The following is a 16,510-nucleotide window of genomic DNA, read 5'->3' as shown; positions in this document are numbered from 1 at the left end:
GATGTAATTGTGAAGCGGAAAAGCGGAGCAACAACAACACAGCAACACCAAGACCAGACATAGTTTTATTTAATATTAATTTCCTTAACTCCTTTCGTGGAGCATAGGCCTGCAACAAAAGATCGCCATCTTGTTCTGTCTTCTGCTACTATTTTCACTTCTTCCCATCTTGTTACCTGTTACTGGCTGGCCTTCTGCTTCAACTGATCGTCTCCACGTCGTTATGGGGCGCCTCGTCTCAAGGTGCTTCCTTCGCAGTATGTTCATTCGGTCTTCTAAGTGTATTCCCTAACGATCTCCACTTCCTGCTTCTTATTTGCAGCTCAACTAGCTTCAGGCTGGTTCTTTCCCATAGTGTTTCCTTAGAGGATGATATTTGGCCACCCTACCCCCAGGATGTTCCTCAGGTTTCGCACATATCCGAAGGCTGTACATTCAACTAAATACTTAGGGATTACAATTACAAATAACCTGAACTGGAATGATCCCATAGATAATGTTGTGGATAGAGCAAACCAAAGACTGCGATTCATTGGCAGAACACTTAGAAGGTGCAACAGGTCTACAAAAGAGACTGCTTACACTACGCTTGTCCGACCTATTCTGGAGTTCTGCTGCGCGGTGTGGAATCCGCATCAGGTGGGACTGAGAGATGACATCGAAAAACTACAGAGAAGAGCAACTCGTTTTGTATTACCGCGAAATAGGGGAGATAGTGTCACAGACATGATACTTGAATTGGAGTGGCAATCATTAAAACAAAGGCGTTTTTCGTTGCGACGGGATCTTCTCATGAAATTTCATTCACAAGTTTTCCCCTCCGACTGCGAACACATTCTGTTGGCACCCACCTACATAGGGAGAAATGATCATCACGATAAGAGAAGTCAGGGTCCGCATAGAAAAATTGAAGTACTCGGTTTTCCCGCGAGCCTTTCGAGAACGAAACGGTAGAGAGAGAGCTTGAAGGTGTTTCATTGAACCCTCTGCCAGGCACTTTATTGTGAGTAGCAGCGTAAACACGTAGATGTAGACATCTGCTGTTGAATGCCTGCTGCTTATAGATAAGATGCTTTGCACTTTCCATGTTTCACATCCATATAGAAGCACAGATTTGGCATTAGTTTCAAATATCCGCATATTTGGTCCTTGACGTTATTTCCTTCGATATCCAGATAGAGCGGAGAGGTGTAGAATCGCCTTGGGCTTTGTTGATGCGGCTGTTTAAGTTCTCTCTTGCACCGCATATGGAGTAATCATGCGTAAGAGGTAGTAAAACTTTTACACTACTGGCCATTAAAATTGCTACACCAAGAAGAAATGCAGATGATAAACGGGTATTCATTGGACAAATATATTGTACTAGAACTGACATGTCATTACGTTTTCGCGCAATTTCGGTGCATAGATCCTGAGAAATCAGTACCCAGCACAACCACCTCTGGCCGTAATAACGGCATTGATACGCCTGGGCATTGAGTCAAACAGAGCTTGGATGGCGTGTACAGGTGCAGCTCCCCATGCAGCTTCAACACGATACCACAGTTCATCAAGAGTAGTGACTGGTGTATTGTGACGGGCCAGTTACTCGGCCACCATTGACTAGACGTTTTCAGTTGGTGAGAGATCTGAAAAATGTGCTGACCAGGGCAGTAGTCGAACATTTTCTGTATCCAGAAAGGGCCGTACAGAACCTGCAACATGCGGTCGTGCATTATCCTGCTGAAAGGTAGGATTTCGCAGGGATCGAATGAAGAGTAGAGCCACGGGTCGTAACACATCTGAAATGTAACGTCCACTGTTCACAGTGTCGTCAGTGTGCACAAGAGCTGACAGACGTGTAACCAATGGCACCCCATACCATCAAGCCGGGCGATGCGCCAGTATGGCGCTGACGAATACACGCTTCCAATGAGGAGGTATTGAGTAGAATTGGGGAGAAGAGGAGCTTGTGGCATAACTTGGCTAGAAGAAGGGATCGGTTGGTAGGACATGTTCTGAGACATCGAGGGATCACCAATTTAGTATTGGAGGGCAGCGTGGAGGGTAAAAATCGTAGAGGGAGACCAAGAGATGAATACACTAAACAGATTCGGAAGGATGTAGGTTGCAGTAGGTACTGGGAGATGAAGAAGCTTGCACAGGATAGAGTAGCATGGAGAGGTGCATCAAACCAGTCTCAGGACTGAAGACAACAACAACAACAACATGTACGTCCACCGCAATGTCGTGAAACACGGATGCGACCGTCATGATGCTGTAAACAGAACCTTGATTCATCCGTAAAAAATGACGTTTTGCTATTCGTGCACCCAGGTTCGTCGTTGAATACACCATCGCAGGCGCTCCTGTCTGTGATGCAGCGTCAAGGGTAACCGCAGCCATGGTCTCCAAGCTGATAGTAAATGCTGCTCCAAACGTCGTCGAACTGTTCGTGCAGATATTTGTTGTCTTACAAATGGCACCATCTGTTGACTCAGGGACCGAGACGTGGCTGCACGATCCCTTACAGCCATGCGGATAAGATGCCTGTCGTCTCGACAGGCGTTCCGTATTACCCTCCTGAACCCACCGATTCCATATTCTGCTAACAGTCATTGGATCTCGACCAGCGCGAGCAGCAATTTCGTGATACGATAAACCGCAATCGCGATAGGCTACAATCCGACCTTTATCAAAGTTGGAAACGTGATGGTACGCAATTCTCCTTCTGGCACGAGGCACCACAACAACGTTTCACCAGGCAACGCCGGTCAACTGTTGTTTGTGTATGAGAAATCGGCTGGAAACTTTCCTCATGTCAGCACGTTGTAGGTGTCGCCATTGGCGCCAACCTAGTGTGAATGTTCTGAAAAGCTAATCATTTGCATATCACAGCATCTTCTTCCTGTCGATTAAATTTCGCGTCTGTAGCACGTCATCTTCGTGGTGTAGTAATTTTAATGACCAGTAGTGTATCTGCAGACAGTGTTAAGCGACGCTTGAGGTGGTGTAATGTGAAACACTACTGGTCGGTTAAAATCTTCAAATGGCTCTGGGCACTATGGGACTTAACATCCGCGGTCATTAGACCCCTAGAACTTAGAACTACGTAAACCTAACTAACCTAAGGACATCACATACATCCATGCCCGAGGAAGGATTCGAACCTGCGACCGTCGCAGTCGCGCGGTTCCGGGCTGAGCGCCTAGAACCGCTAGACCACCGCGACCGGCTACTGGTCGGTGAGTGGATAATTGGAAAAGAGTGATTTGGAGTGATGAATCTCGCTATACTATATGGCATTCCTATGGACGGCTTTGGGTCTGGCGATTGCCTGGAGAACCTTTCCTGGAATCATGTGTAATGCTGAAAAAGTGAGTTACGGATGAGTTGTTGTTACAATGTGGGGGCGTTCTTTTGTGGTTATGGCTTAGTCCCTTTCTTACGCTTAAAAAAACGCTATATGCGGAATGATATGAACATATTTTGGAGAACTCTGTACTGCATACTAGCGGAACATTCTGGAGAGGCCGACTGTATCAGCCTGACAATGCACTGTGTCATAAAGCAGCATGTGTGAGGCAATCGTTTGTGGGCAATAACATTCCTGAAATGGAGTGACCTGGCCAGGGAACCATCGTGAACCCAATGGTACACCTTTAGGGTGAGTTAGAATGAAGATTTCGCTTGAGACCCCAGCGTCCAATATCATGCCCATCTCTTACTTCGTCTCTCGAGGAAGAGTGGGCTCCTATTCCTCCACAGACATTGAAACATATAACTGAAAGTAGCCCCTGCATTACTGATATAGGTGAAGTGTGGATACACCACATATTTACGTCCACTAATAGATGGTTGGATACTTTTATTCAGAAAGTATATGTTACAAGTATCCAGTACACCGTCAAAGATTGTGTATAGCATCTGTCATAAACGAGATTTGACAAAAATCTTTCACAGCGTAATAGGGACCTTAGCCGCTATCTGTCGGTAGTACAGGCTGTTTGCTGCAGGAGCATTATAAGTCCCTTCAGCACTACTTACACTTTCCCCTCAGCTCCAGAGGAGAGAATCTAATTACTGTCGGAGCTGTAATGAACGAAGCACGCTAGTGTGGTGCGAAGCCTTCCCATACTGGTAGTTATACAGTAATGTAAATTATCTGCTGCTCGCACGCTGATGTCAGCACAAGTGTTTCACGCTCTATCACTAATGCGTTCCCTTCTATCTCCAGGCTGATTCCCACCACACTCACCGTTCTCTTCCGTTCCTCACTAACTGTCAATATTTCACTAACCGACAGCGGTGGCTGACAACCACAACAGCAACCCCAAATGCAAGTTGCAATAGTGAAGCATTTCTCATGCAGTAGTCTTTGCGTCATGTGATAAAACATCCACCTAAATGTGTGTGTGTGGGGGGGAGGTGGGGGGGGGGCGGAGGAAGGGGGGGGGGAGTAAAGGCGCAGTACTATGCGTATTGCATTCCGCCCTCCGGCAAGAGTATTTTTACGTCTTCTTGCCTTACAGAATGCTTCTCTACTGCCCTTTCACGACGGCAACCTTCAGCCTTTCATCTCTTATTCATGTAAACTGATGATCTTAAAGCAGTTGAGGGTTGTCTCTCTTAACATAATGTGACCCATGGCTCGAGAGTGCGCAGTTACGGAATATCGTTAGGTCTCCGTCTCTGTCGTAAGATAATGCTCTTCGTAGCTATTTGAAAAGACGTCACAGCTATCCAACTAACGCAGGTTCCACTCGGACATAACGCGCTACTGTGCCAGATAAGGAAATAAGCTAAAGCCAGTTTGAATCCACGCCCCTGATAAAGTAACCTTTTATATTTTGTTCCAATTAGTCTGAGTTTACTTTTACGGCGATCTAGGAAACTACGGTAATGGTCTACCATGTATGTCTCAGGAGCTCAACTTAACAGAAAAGAGCTTAAAATACTAAAATATTTAGAACTTAGGTTACACTATACCAAGCAATTCTCGTGCAAGATAATCCCTTCCATCTTACACTCAGTGACGATAAGGAGACAATGGGCAATTATGAACCAGATGCCGATCAAAATATATGAAAAATTGAGTAACGCCAGAAAGAGTTATACTTTATCACTTTACCTGGTGGAGAGTTGAGCAGATATTAGAACCAACTATTAATGGAGAGCGAACGATTGTTAATCACATAGATGCCACCGTATTTATTATTTCTTACCAAGGTAACAATTCAATCCATATTTCGTTGACGCTAGCGAAATATTCACTTAGAGGCAACAATTCTGTCTAAATACGGTGTCCAATACTTCTTGATCACCAGAAATGGAAAATCGTTCCCGATTTGAGTTTGGTCGTAGTCGTAGCGGTGTGTGTTACACCATAATTATTACGGTAAAAAAAAGCATCGCATTAATCAGAACTACTGTGGTTGACATTGAACCTATTTCTTGACGAATGTGTCGCCACCATAATTTTTATCACGAAATTTTTCCTTGCCCATTAACAGATTTCAAATTCCATCAGTCTGTTGTCAGAGTTTTGAGCAAGATAACAGTAAACGATACTTGTGCTACTTCGTATGAATTTTCTGCATATTTATACATGATTCCATAATAATTTTAATTTTTATATCTCGTACGAAATATTGAGTACTCCATTAAAAACTTTCCTTGCCTAACTAACGGTAATTTCGCCGAAATATTTGTGAACGACTTTTGCGCAATTTGTAATATGTTATTGTATTTCACCATGTTACAAAAAGGCTCATCAAGTTTGAAACGTACGTGTAGGGAAAATAAAGATTGGGAACAAAATAACACACCACTAGTAACGCTTTCAAGAATTAAGTTCAGTGTATTTTTCTGAACATGTTTTGCAAACAGTTTGGACCTGGGGTTCAAGCAAGTTTTCTGTAAACTGTCATGAACAGTTCTCGTCTATTTCCAAGCTTACCTAGTGCACAGGCGATGAACTTCCTATCACCGTCAATACTACAATAGCAGCAATTCTAAAAAAAGTTCAACGTCTTCAGTTAGCCCAGCTTTCACTCCTTCTACCATTCCTTCGATTCACATTAGAGCACTGTCGTAGACAAGGTCGCACTAGCCTCGTTTGTGTCGTCGTTTTAACAAGTGCATTACACTTGCCCAAAATTCTTCTTCTTCCTCCTCCAAGACGGAGGCAACTCACTTGTTCCGGTCACAGTGGCAGTTGTTGCCAACATTCTCTTGGTATTCCAATGTCTCTTTTACCATTCAGCTTTTATGATAACATCCCCCCTTCTTCATTATGTTCATATGTGAGAGCTATCTTGTTTTATTTTCAATGGTTTTATTTTTCAAATATACAGTTCGTACACAGCCATTATTAAATATATCCAGTCTCGTGCAATCTTTCACGGGTCTCGGGAATCTCATTTCGAATTCCTGTTTCTTACTGCAATGTTTAGCACTGATTGTCCATATATCTGAACCGTAAAGTAAAACCGGCGCAGTCATTACGTTATAAAATTTCATTCTTTTCTCCCTCGATAATGGGCATCGGATTCTTCCGTGTATGGTCATAAGTTTTTCGACATCCACAGCCAAGGAACTCAGAAATTTGCTCGATATGCTTATAATCTAGCGTCATTTTTCTTCGTATGGAATATTTGCCCCAAAATCCATTCACCCAACAAATTAAATTTGCCATTCTTACTACTGATATCACGAGTATCTTCGATTTGTAGTCGTGTTGGTCTATTCCTCTTCACTATGCTATATCTCATGTATATGTTCACATTTAAGAATTTTCGCTAAGTGCACCACGTGGAACACTGATTAACCATTTTTTTCGTCCTTCCGCAATCTTAGATGAATTGTGGGACTACAGCTGATAAATATATAAACAGAAATTTTAGCACCGTAAGCCGCATGTCTCTTATCTATCTAAATGGGACCATTTCGGCGGTCCACTCTGCCATCATCATGCACCATATGTACAAACGACCATAGCGTTAGTTGTCCAAGAAATACAAGATCATAATGTCAGATGTAACTGTTCCCAAAACAAATTTATGTTAATAAACAGCATACAAAACAAAGCACTTATATCTATTAACGTTACCAGTGAGATCATGAAAACATGATAGCTATAATTCTATTCCATGATAATATATTTACTGCCGAACCCCAAACGGCTACCACAACAGGTACGTTGCTCATATGTTAACACAAATGTACACTACCTGTCTATGAAGTTCCTCTCACTGTACTAGTCAATGACCAGTACAAACACCCACATGTTAAGCGTGGCAAATAAGACTCTACATTTGGATCAAGGCCCGAAAACCGAGTGGTATCACATTAAGTAGGACCCTACTAGCAATCAGTTGAACCACAGTAGACCATTAACCTGTAGACAGCCATCTACGTGACAAGTGCAAAATATATATTCAGGAACGCGTACTAAAAAAGTATATGCAATCATGAGTAAATCACGCTGTAAGTAGCACGGCGATCAAGGTAATCGTACGCTAGTCCTGGCTGGCTAAAGACTGGAACGTCTCATGGCGTGCTTAGGACATAGACAGAGCAATAGAAACTAAGTTAGATTTAGATGGGTAGTAAATGCAGATGTATAACAACATAATTACAAAGTATAGTGCAGGTGTCTGGTGAACCCTGTTCTTATGCACAAGTAACAAACCAATAAGTCTCACGTGAATACCCCCCACCCATCCCTCACATGTATTAAAATAAGACTGCCTACAGACACGGGCTCAAACAACATGTAAGATCCTAAAATACAAAGCCATTGCGGCAATCTTACACTTTTCTCTGGCAGCCAGTGCAACATATGGAGCAATATAATGTATGTAGCTATAGCTTATATGGCTCCCAAGTGACACACACTCACACTCACACACACACACACACACACACACACACACACACACACACACACACCTGCGCACGCACGCAGTTTGATTGTACCGTATAATCCCTCCCTGCGTGTGCCCCTTTTGATGCAATCCGAATCCAGTAGATATAATAGTAGGGAGTAAACTGTGACTACGTACCACCTGATGTCTTGCGGCGAGGTAGTAAACAATTAGCCATACGTGTTACCGGATGGTAATTATTTACGCAGATGGTGAAACAGTGTGTGCGCCTCACGCTTCACTCTTTGACGCGGATGACACAAACACTATTGCTAACCACGTGCACCTGTCTGAAATCAATCCCTCAAGCTAAACAGCGTCGGACGGCACGGCCCGGGCCAGAAGCACAGTTTGTGTGGATGGAGCTACATTTCTGGACGGAACGTCACCGGGGGGAAAATGTTTGCTACAGCGAGGAAACCGTTTATCTTTTTATAAGCGTCGGATCGGAGAAGTACAATTTTATGTTTGACGTGGGAATTTTGTGTGGACGGACAGTATTTAGAATGTACCGGCGGCGTATTTACTGTCTCGTGTTGCCGCATTCCCAAACACTGGGCGGTGTTTCAACAGCGCGGTGCGCGTGTGTGGAGAAGGAGGGCCTTCACGGAGCGCTGCACCCGCGGCGGTATCACGACAGCCCCGCACATGGGACACATGTTCCGTGAATCACGCCGCCCGCGACCGCCCCGGGCCCACCCAGCTATTTTGGGTGGCGAGATATTTCAAATGTGGCTCGCACGAAACGAGAAATGCCAAGGACTGTAAAGGACTCCCACTGGAAATGGCAGTCTTGATGAAATGCTTTTTATAGTCGAAATTACCAAGCTTATTCGACCCATCTCCGCCTTTGTAGTTACTTGTGGTGTGTGGTCGATTAGACGATGTAGCTACTCATATTTATTTTTTCATTCAAATGGTTGTTCTAGATTAATGGAATGGCAGCGTGATTTGTCCGTCCTTCCCCATCATCAATATTTTTCGTCCCTCCAATTGCTCTTACCTTCTCATTATTATTCTTACTTTCCCTTTACTGCTCTTACCTTTCTTTTATAGCTGTCATCTCCTTCCCTGACTCTCCCACCTTCCTCTCCATCTGTCCCACCTTCCTCTCCATCTGTCCCACCTTCCTCTCCATCTGTCCCACCTTCCTCTCCATCTGTCCCACCTTCCTCTCTCTCTCTCTCCCACCTTCCTCTCTCTCTCTCTCTCCCACCTTCCTCTCTCTCTCTCTCCCACCTTCCTCTCTCTCTCTCTCTCTCCCACCTTCCTCTCTCTCTCTCTCTCTCCCACCTTCCTCTCTCTCTCTCTCCCAACTTCCTCTCTCTCTCTCCCAACTTCCTCTCCACTGCTTCTCCCAACTCATTGTCTATTTCTTCCAGCTTCTGCCTTCTCTCTATTTCTTCCAGTTTCCCCTCCCCCCTACTTCTCCAACTTTCCCCCAATTCTGATACTTTCCCTCCCATTTCCCCACCTTCCAGAAAGTGAGCTAAAGTGGTGCCAAGAGACGACACTTGCATATGGGAGGACAGTACTTCAAAACCCAGAGAAGGATATTATATTGTTTGTCTAAATAGCTTACAGCAAATGGTACCACCCAAACGAAGATTAGTTATTTCTATGACATTCAGTGTACTTTTTTTGAATATCTCACACTGGAGTAAGGTGTGAGTCTCTGAGGATATTTCAACGAATGTGTGGGTCACAACTAGAAACCATATGAGAAAGATCTTTTTTCAGGAAAATCGTATCTAAAAACTACATTTACTTCACAAATATGGATAAGGGTAAGACTTGCATTAATGACAAAATTAAACTTCCAGTGAGGCAACATTTACCTAACTACTGTGTCTCAGGATTCCCAACGCAGTATTAATTCACTTTTTCATCCTAGTTTGGCGTACTGCTTGGTTATTGACATTACAGACGAGATTACGTTATGACCTTTCAAAAAAGTGTTCATTTGCCTAAGATGTTAGCTTAAAAGCTATGCGCAAAATAAATCGGTCACAGCTTTGTTTCGGTTACAATTCAGAGTGTCTCCTGAAGTGACAGAAAGAATGTAATCTTAAGAATCACAAAACTGACTTACCGGTGGGCTTCTGCGTTCAGAAGTAATGTTAGATGAGCGAAACTTGTTTTCAGAATGAGATTTTCACTCTGCAGCGGAGTGTGCGCTGATATGAAACTTCCTGGCAGATTAAAACTGTGTGCCCGACCGAGACTCGAACTCGGGACCTTTGCCTTTCGCGGGCAAGTGCTCTACCACTGAGCTACCGAAGCACGACTCACGCCCGGTACTCACAGCTTTACTTCTGCCAGTATCTGTCTCCTACGTTCCAAACTTTACAGAAGCTCTCCTGCGAAACTTGCTGAAGTTTGGAAGGTAGGAGACGGATACTGACAGAAGTAAAGCTGTGAGTACCGGGCGTGAGTCGTGCTTCGGTAGCTCAGTGGTAGAGCACTTGCCCGCGAAAGGCAAAGGTCCCGAGTACGAGTCTCGGTCGGGCACACAGTTTTAATCTGCCAGGAAGTTTCGAAACTTGTTTTGTTTTTTTCGTTTTTGCAGAAATTCAATATTTACGGCAGGCTAATTTCTCTAGAGAGTAGAAACCAAATCGGTCCCGCCTTAGATGTGAACCGATGTGCGATTCTGTGGACTGGCAACACTTAACTATAACGCTGGTTATCTCATCAGCACACTCGCAGCAGTAGCTGGTACATTAGCTTTCATCTGATGTGCTCCCTTGACGCCAGTGTATGAACGATAAATCGCTGTTAAAATGACTAAATCATGCGTCAACATGACGGATTTAGTCAGTGGATAACACAATATTACTTTTATCAGTTTATCGTTTTTATTATAGCTCCATTGGTTTGCTTATATTTCAGTAATTGTTCAATTTGGTGAGCTCCTGTTTTCCCCTGTAATCACAGACAACATGAAAGTGTTTTAAGGTAATTGTGATATCTTAGCTACAGTGGACATCAAAATGTTATGTTTTGTTGTTGTTTTCTGTCTGATAACTGGTTTGACGCAACTCTCCATAGTAGCCTATCCTGTACAAACCTCAACAACGCTGGCTACTGTAACCTACAACCACTTGAACCTCTGTAACCAAACTTACTTCTTGAAAATCCTCAAAATGTGTCCTATCACTTCATCATTTCCTTTAGTCAAGTTGTGTTATAAATTTATTTTCCCCTCAATTACATTCAGCACCTGTTAATTGCTTACCCGATCTACCCATCTAATCTTCAGCTTTCTTGTATAGCACCACATTTCAAAATGTTCTATTCTCTTCTGACGTATAATGTTCCTCTAACGTCGGTTACTTTGTTGCCCGAACAGCAAAACTCATCATCTACTTTTAGTGGCCCATCACCACCTGATTTAATTCGACTACATTCCTTTACCTGCTTTTCCTTTTCTTAAACTTCACAAAATGCACTGAAAATGAACTTATTATACAAAACTCAACATGCTTGTGTTACAAAGCATTCACAATTTCTCTGCCTATATTTTTTATATTTCACAATTAGTCTAAAACTTCAAGGGGAAAAAAAAAATACTGAAAAACTTCGTGATGCGTGTACGTAACTTTGGGAAGAAATGGGTTAATATTCATCTTACAACTCCTCTCCAAAACACTGTTTAACTGGCCTTCCAAGTCTTCTGTCACTAACAGTACTATAGCGTGATCAGTAAACATCGAAGTTAATATTTCTTCTCCCTGAACTTCAGTTCCCTTTTTAAATGTCTTCACTGTTTGGAGATAGGCTACGGCTTTCTCACTTTCTTTTCAGACAATGCTTGTGTTCGAGGTCCTTTGACTTTAAATGCTGCAGTCTAATTTTTGTACAAGTTGTGAATAATCTTTCGCTCCCTGCTTTTTAGTAATCAGTCTTCTGACTGGTTTGACGCGGTCCGCCACCAGTTGCTGTCCTGCACTGACCTTTCTATCTCAGAGTAACACTTGCAACTTACGTCCTCAATTATTAGCTACATGTATTGCAACCCCTGTCTTCCTCTACAGTTCCTGCCGTCTATAGTTCCCTCTAGTACCAAGGAAGCGTTTAGTACTACAGAAATTATTCCCTGGTGTCTTAGCACGTGTTCTAATGTCCTCTCTTATGTTCTTATTAGTGTTTGCCATATATTCCTTTCCTCGCCGATTCTGCGGACACACTCCTCATGCCTTATCAGCCCACCTAACTTACAACATTCTTCTTGTTACGGCGTAAAGTCAAGCTCCGACACGCCAGTCGGGAACGACAGGGAAGAAAAGGCTGTGCGAAGAAGTCAGCCAATCACACGCTGACCGGACCTCCCTCCAGGACGACAACGCGACATCAGTGGCCCCTGTAGTGAAGAGGACATAAGCGCCGCGACCTACTGCTGACGGCCCAGTTCAGTAACAGCTTCAAGATTAGAGACTTGGATAGCAGCGTCAACGTTAGGCACTTCGATAGCAGTTCAGGAAAGACTTGTCAGTTAGAGATCAGCAGTCACTGCAAAGACTGATTATTTCGTATGTCTCCCTTTGCTTGCGACACTTGTGTGTAGTTGCCAAAGTATCGTATTAGACTAATTGTTATTAAACTCATTAATGCGACTTGTTTGTTTGATTGTCTAGCGAACCGAATATGCATGCTTCCAAGACGCTACGAGACTGGCGACGAGGATGGGATTCATTGGCTGACTTCTTCTCACCGCCCCTTCCCTGTCGTTTCCGACTGACGTGCCGGCGCTTGACTTTACGCCGTAATACTTCTGTAGTACCAAATCTGAAACGCTTCGAGTCACTTCTGTTCCGTTTTTCCCACATCGTTTCGGTACCATACAATGTTGTGCTCCAAATGTACATTCTCGGAAATCTCGGAAACTTTTTCCTCGAATTAATGCCTACGTTTGATACCAGTAGACTTCTCTTGGTCAGGAATGCTCTTCTTGCCAGTGCTAGTTTGCTTTTTATGTTCCCCTTGCACCTTCAATCAGGGGTTATTTTGCTACCTACAGAGTAGAATTCCTTAATTTTATCTACTTCGTGATCACCTATTATGATAAGTTTTTTTATCCTCATTTCTACTACTTCTCGTTACTTTTGTCTTTATTTTACTTTTCCCTTTATGTTACTTTTGCCTTTATTTTACTTTTGCCTTTCTTTAAGTTTTGCCTTTCTTTAAGTTTTTGCCTTTCTTTCTAAGTTTTGCCTTTCTTTCTAAGTTTTGCCTTTCTTTCTAAGTTTTGCCTTTCTTTCTAAGTTTTGCCTTTCTTTCTAAGTTTTGCCTTTCTTTCTAAGTTTTGCCTTTCTTTCTAAGTTTTGCCTTTCTTTCTAAGTTTTGCCTTTCTTTCTAAGTTTTGCCTTTCTTTCTAAGTTTTGCCTTTCTTTCTAAGTTTTGCCTTTCTTTAAGTTTTGCCTTTCTTTAAGTTTTGCCTTTCTTTAAGTTTTGCCTTTCTTTAAGTTTTGCCTTTCTTTAAGTTTCAATCCATTATTCTGTACTTCGTAGCTGTTCATTCCAATCAGCAAATCATGCAACTCTTCACTCGCACCACAAACAGCCACGACATGAGTTAATCTTATTATTGGTACGCTTTCACCTAGAATTTCAATCCCACTCTTCAACACCATGGGCGAAAGATAACATCCGTGTCCTACCCTAACACCTTCAAAATTTTAAAGAGCGTATTGCAGATGATAACGTGCTAAGGGAGCAGTACACGAAGTGGGGAGGCTGGGGCCTTCCCCGTGGCGCCTGACCCAACCGCGGCTCCGTCCCGGGATAGCGCTTTGATTTATGCGCTTCTGAAATTAGCTCCAAAACACATGACGGATGCCGCCGAGAGGTAATTTATTTCTGTAATTGAGGCGGGCCAGCAGGCGATGATGATCCGGTGGGCCGTGGGTGCGCGTGGGCGGCGGTCTGTCGCGGCCCTCCCGCCGCACACTGCCACCAGCGCCGCTGCTGGCCGCCGGCCACCGATTCGTTATGCATGACCGGCGCGGCACTTAAAATCGCGCAGGTGCGCCGTTTACTGCGCGACGCGGGATTGCGCCGCCGCTGAGACAAATTATTAGAGTTATAATTAAAACTGAAATTATCATCGGGAATTTGCATTTACATTGACGATTCCGAGAGAGAGCCGCTGCTTTGCCTTTGCCCCCCCTCATCCCTACACTCCCTCGACAGACAGCGCTTTATTGTTTTTCCGTATAGGGTCGCGAGCATTATTTGCTCAACGCGGAAGAAATACGCCCGCATCAGCTGCCGCGTCTCGTTATTGAGGAATGCCATTTGCAAAACGCGCATCGGTCAGCTTGAACGGCAACGTAGGGGTAATTAGCATGCTCGTTAGATGCAAAGGATACATAAACGTTTCCTGTACGCGGGTCCTGGCTTATCGAATATTGAATACTCGGATTGTGCTACGGTAATTAATAGTCTTGTTCGGCCAACGGTGGCTGTCTGCGCTTTCCGTTAACGGCCACATTGGGAAAGGTACTCCATTGTATTCTGGAGATGGGCAACAACAAACTGCGGCCTGTCATACCGACCACTCCGTCATGACGCACTTCCTTGCGAACTCCAACAAGGGACGTAGCAGACCTTATTCGTCTCCGTATCGGACACTGACCAGTAATGCAGCACCTGACTCACCGGAATGCACTGTTTGTTGAGTCACACTCACGGTGCACTATCTTTTAACATCGTGTGATTTCTATGCTGACAGGAGGTAAGGATTTGATCTGCCCAAGGAGTTGACCTCAATTTCAGGCAGTGACAAAACGACAGCAAGAAAATTGTTATTTTGCGTGGTATCAGGACTGCCGCTCAATTAAACAGGACGGAGGTTCCGCTGTCTTATTAATACTACGAGGGGCGTTAAACAGGTAATGTAACACTTTTTTCCTAAACCTATTTTGGGTTAAAAATGAAAAAAATTGTTCAAATGGCTCTGAGCACTATGGGACTTAACATATGAGGTCATCAGTCCGCTAGAATTTAGAAGTACTTGAACCTAACTAACCTAAGGATAGCACACACATCCATGCCCGAGGCAGGATTCGAACCTGCGACCTTAGCGGTCCCGCGGTTCCAGACTGTAGCGCCTACAACCGCTCGGCCACCCCGACGGTATGAATAGCTACACCGGAGATTGTATGTGAAATTTTTTATGACTGACTGTAGTTTATGACCTTTGTTTTTAGTTTTCTCGAGAGTGTTCCTTCTGAACGAGTGCCACACGATCTTGAGAAATGGCGCTGATGACAACGTTGTTAACTGCCCTACAATTTTCAGTCAATCCATCCGTCTATCCATGCTATATTGTATTCGTGAGATGTGGTGTTAAAAACCCCGTCCCGCCTCCTTCCGCTGTTTGTGAGTGACACATTACACGGCCACTTGGAAATTCCTACAGAAACATGGCCGCCAAATTCTTCCCCACTAAGTTCGTTCCTCGTTCCTAATAATATAGATGTCGATGTGACGTAATCAGTTGGTCTGTAGTCAGGATTCTAACGTCATTTCTCTCGACTCTTTTGGCTCGCTCACAATTTGAAACTGCGTTGGCAATCCAATCTGGCGAAGTAAACGGAGTCCATCTTCGATTTTATCACGTTCATTCATTCTGTGGCTTACTGTGCCATTAACCCAGTGACATCGTATTTAAATACCGTACTGGTTACTGTGATAGTGCATTTAATATATTTACATATAAGGTAGTACGATTGTTGGGTACTGTAGACCTCAAAACAGTCTTCTAAACATCAAACTTTCTTCACTGACATGTACTTTCACTTCTTTTTCCTCCATAGTTGCACGTAACACACTTTCCTGTGACATTATTTATCTTCTCAGCTGGGGTGTAGGTAAAGTTCGTCTGTTTTCTTACTATGTTAGGTAATATCAGAACTGCAATGGGAGAGACTACTGATAGCAATTATAAACTGCAATGATTCACTTGACACAGTCGCATAAAATTGACGAGCTGTAGCCGCATGAAGTTGCTGTGACATTTAGATCGCATGACGAAATCAGATCGCAAACTCATTTGCTCTAACAAATGCATGTCTCTTTCCCATGTAGGTAAACTTCAAAGTTCTGGCCTTGACGGTATCGACCGATCGTCGTGTCATCCTCAGCACCGGCGTCATCGAAAGGGTCTGCAGGGGCATTGGTCAGCACACCGCTCTCCCCGTAACTGTCTGGTTTCTTGCTCTTAAAAGCGCCACTAATCTATCGAGCAGCTCCTCAGTTGGCCTCGCGAGGCCGAGTGTCAAGAAAAAAAAAACCGTATCAGTCCCGGGAATCGAACCTGAGTCCCCCCGCGGGGGTCAGCCGCGCTGACGACGCAACTACAGAGGCGGACAATTGAGATTATGTGCTTTGGGAATTGGCCCAAAGTCTGACAGTGATCGTTATCGATGGTCGCCACGAAGAGTACTGCGTTAAATGTACACTCTCTAGCAGTTCTTACAAACCCTCCTCTTCTGCACCACGAACTACTCTCTTTCCCATGTTGTTTGTTTACTAAGATCAGCTACCACGTGATACACATGTCAACTGCTTTGTTTTAGATTTTATTTAAGAGCCATCTA

General features: G+C 43.8%; 1 protein-coding gene across 1 annotated transcript in view; it reads left to right on the top strand.

Annotated features, from left to right (window-relative positions):
- Window positions 1–16,510, top strand: part of LOC126273293 (protein dead ringer-like) — a 633,628-nt gene that overhangs the window by 313,976 nt on the left and 303,142 nt on the right. The window lies entirely within an intron of this gene.

This window comes from Schistocerca gregaria, chromosome 5 (genome assembly GCF_023897955.1).
Source record: "Schistocerca gregaria isolate iqSchGreg1 chromosome 5, iqSchGreg1.2, whole genome shotgun sequence".
Taxonomy (NCBI): Eukaryota; Metazoa; Arthropoda; class Insecta; order Orthoptera; family Acrididae; genus Schistocerca; species Schistocerca gregaria.
The sequence above is the reverse complement of the archived record's forward strand: the minus strand, read 5'-3'. Positions and strand labels throughout refer to the sequence as shown.